General features: G+C 36.5%; 1 pseudogene; it reads right to left on the reverse strand.

Moving 5' to 3' along the window:
* LOC118623125 lies at positions 1–127 on the reverse strand (annotated as a pseudogene).
* Between the last annotated feature and the right edge of the window lie 3,796 nt (positions 128–3,923).

The raw sequence follows: 3,923 nt of genomic DNA on the forward strand, positions 1-3,923 counted from the left end.
TTTAATGCAGTCGAGTTTCCCACATTTGGACAAATGGCAGGGCTCCGCACATCTGGAGGGCAATGGAGAAGCATCGCTCTGGGGAACTACCTTCATGGTCACGGTGTTTCCCTCGCCAGGTAAGTATCTGCTTCTTAGCAATTTTTAAGTGTACAATATAGTATTGTTGTATAGTAGATCTCTACAGTTAATTGCCTCTTTTGTTGTTAATCCTCATCCAAGGATATTTTTCCCTTGATTTTTAAATAGAGTGGGAGGGAGGGAGAGAGAAAGAGAGAAACACTGACATGAGAGAGACACATCGATTGGTTGCCTCCTGCACAACCTGATTGGGGATCAACCTGCAACCCAGGTAAGTGCCCTTCACAGGAATCAAACCCTCGACCCTTTGGTCTGCAGGCTGATGCTCTAACCACTGAGCAAAGCTGGCCAGGGCAATTGCCTCTGTTTTTAAAAGGTATAATTTGTTGAAAACTGGATGAGTTTTCTGTGTACCAAATTGTTGCATACTCAGTTAAACAAAGGCTGTACCCATGTCACTCTTTGGTACCACCCCTTCTACACTAAGGCTAAAAGTCAGGTTTATGGTGGGAGACCACTCAGGATTCCTGGAAGAATTCATGTCCAACAAGAAGATTGAAGCAAGAAGCTTTTTAAGAGGCAAATGTTAAGATTCTCTGTTTTGTTTTGTTTTTTTTCTGACATGGCCTATGAATTAACACCTTGCATTTTTATGAGGTATTATACTATAAAAAGGTCATAGGACATCTTTTTTCTAAAATTTTTTATTTATTTATTTGTTTTTGTTGCAGATGTTTCTCATTTTTCCCCCACTGACCCCCTCCTCCCTTTCCCCAGCTTTGTTGGCTATGTTCATTGGTCATGCATACACGCATGTAAGTTCTGTGGTTTATCTCTCCCCCACAAACACCCCCTCCTCTGAGGCTTGTCAGTTGTACCCCACCTCCATGTCTCTGAGTTAATTTTGTTCAGCAGTTTTAGTTCATTATGGTTGTTTCTTTTGCTGTCCACAAACAAGTGAGATCATGTGATATTTGTCTTTCTCTGCTTGGCTTGTTTCGCTTAGCATAATACTCTCCAGGTCCTTCATATCATCTCAAAGGATAAGAGATCTTTCTTTCTTACAGCTGCATAGTATTTCATTGTGTATATGTACCACAGCTTTTTAATCTACTTATCTACTGATGGACACTTGGGTTGTTTCCAGATCTTAGCTATTGTAAATAGTGCTGCTATGAACATAGGGGTGCATATATTCTTTCTGATTGGTATTTCAGGTTTCTTAGGGTATCCCTAGAAGTAGGATCACTGGGTCAAATGGAAGTTCAATTTTTAACGCTTTGAGGTAACATCATAGTGCTTTCCACAGTGGCTGCACCAGTCTGCATTCCCACCAGCAGTGTACTAGAGTCCCCTTTTCTCCACACCCTCGCCAACACTAGTTGTTTGATGAATTGTTCATGGTGGCCATTCTGACAGGTGTGAGGTGATATCTCGTAGTTGTTTTAATTTGCATCTCTCTGATGATTAGTGATGTTGAGCATTTCTTTATATGTCTCTTGGCCATTTGTATGTCCTTTTTGGAGATGTGTCTAGGTCCTCTGCCCATTTTTTAATTTTTTATTTTTTGTCTTCCTTTTGTTGAGTTGTATGAGCATTCTATATATTTTGGAAATTAACCCTTTATCTGATGTATCATTGGCGATTATGGTCTCCCATATAGTAGGATCCCTTTCTGTTTTGATGATTGTTTCTTTTGCTGTGCAGAAGCTTTTAGGTTTGATGTAGTCCCATGTGTTCATTTTTTCCTTTGTTTCTGTTGCCTTAGGTGTTGTATCAGTGAAAATTCTGCTGCATATGAAGTCTGAGATTTTGTTGCCTACATTTCCTTCTAGAATTTTTATGGATTCACGAGTTACATTTAAGTCTTTTATCCATTTTGAGTTTATGGTGTAAGTTGGTGTTCTAGCTTCATTTTTGGCAGGTAGATGTTCATAGGACATCTTGAAATGGAGATTATTATTTTTATTTGTATTGGCAGCACCCTGAGTTTTCTCTTTTTCTTAAAGACACTTATTTTTAAAAAAAACATTTGTTGACTGGAAAGAATTGTTAGTGTCCTTAATATTTCTAAATTCTCCTGAAACCTTTAAAATTCCTTCTTATTTTATGTCTCTTTTCTCATAGATTACCTTAGACAGCTAGAAAAAGCCAATTATCACCCTCTCGGTTGATGGAAATAATATATCTAAATACTGCTAAAACTGTTCAGCGACAATGACAAATTCATTATACAAACTCTCCATTTTCCATGTTACTGTAGACAACAGTGCAGTCAGACTCCCACCTCTACCCAGGCGGGTCACTTTCCTCCCAGCTGTTAGTAACCCTTTTTGTGTTGTGCTTCCTGCCTCTAGGAGTCATACTCTCAAGACTCTTCTGTCCTTAGCATATTGTTCAGCACATGTTATAGATGATTGTTTTAAGTAAAATTAACAAAATAAAATTTACCATTTTAAAGTAATTCAGTGGTTTTTGTATAGTTACAGTATTGTGCATTGTTACAACTATCTAGAGAATATTTCCATCATTCCAAAAAGATATTCCAAAGTTTCTACCTGCCCCCCACCCCATATCCCACTGCAACTATTAATCTGCTTTCCATCTCTATTCATTTTCCCATTCTGAAAATTTTATCTTTCCGTTCAAGGGAATATAGAAGTATTGAACTATATATTTTTAAAAGGGACTTTGAGACTGGTTTAATTTACAATAATTCTTGGCAGTCTGAAGCATAGAAGGCCTGGGAAATAACACCTAAAGCAACAAAAATGTGCCTGGCCAGTGTGGCTCAGTGGTTGAGTATCAACCCATGCACCAAGAGGTCACCAGTTTGATTCCCACTCAGGGCACATGCCCAGGTTATGGGCCAAATCCTTAGTGGGAGGTATGCAGGAGGGTGCCAATTGATGTTCTTTCTCATTGACATTTCTATCTCTCTCTTCCTCTCCCTTCCTTTCTCTCTAAAATCATGTGCCCTGACCGGGAATCAAACTGGCGACCCCTAGGTGCATGGGTCGATGCTCAACCACTAAGCCACATCAGCCAGGCAAAAAAATAGATATTTTTAAATATCAAAATTAAGGTTTTTACTTCAGAAGGCATACTTGTCAAAAATTACCATTGAATACCTGAGTCAGATAGTTGTGACAGTTAAACATGACATAAGATTATATCTAAAAAAACAAGGAATATCTGTAAATCAATAAGGCAAAGAAAAATAAAAAGAATGACAGGCAAATTTTATGGATAAACACATTAAATAATTTAAAAATTGAAGCGTTAATAAATGTAGGAAGGATGGTCAATTATTTTTGCAATCAAATAAATACAAATGAAAACAACACATTTTTCCACAATGTATCTGTTACATAAAAAAATATTAGAAAGTAATCTCCAAAGGTGTTAATTTTAATGTGAAGAAGTGGCAAATCTTTTGCACTGCTATTACTGTCAAAATCATCCAGCTATTCAGGAACACATATTTAGTAGCAGTACTTAGTGGAATTAAGTATCATTATATCTTATGTGCAACATTTTATTTGTGAGATATGGTTAATCTAGTTAATTCTCTTTTAAAAATACTACAATGCTTAATTATTTAAAATAATGTAAATTGCGTTTTAAGGATAGGGCTTTTTTTTTTTTTACTATTTGCAAGGACTTTATCTTTAGTATAATTATCGTGTGTCAATCATATTCAATTCTTCCCTAAATCAATTGCTACTTTTTTCAGTAATTGTATATATGTCCAAGATATAGTAACAAATTTTTATGCTTACATATGAGCTTTTATTTGTACAGATACTTGATGCTCTGTGATTATAAGAAAAGTATTACCT

Source organism: Molossus molossus, unplaced genomic scaffold, assembly GCF_014108415.1.
Source record: "Molossus molossus isolate mMolMol1 unplaced genomic scaffold, mMolMol1.p scaffold_m16_p_9, whole genome shotgun sequence".
Classification (NCBI taxonomy): domain Eukaryota; kingdom Metazoa; phylum Chordata; class Mammalia; order Chiroptera; family Molossidae; genus Molossus; species Molossus molossus.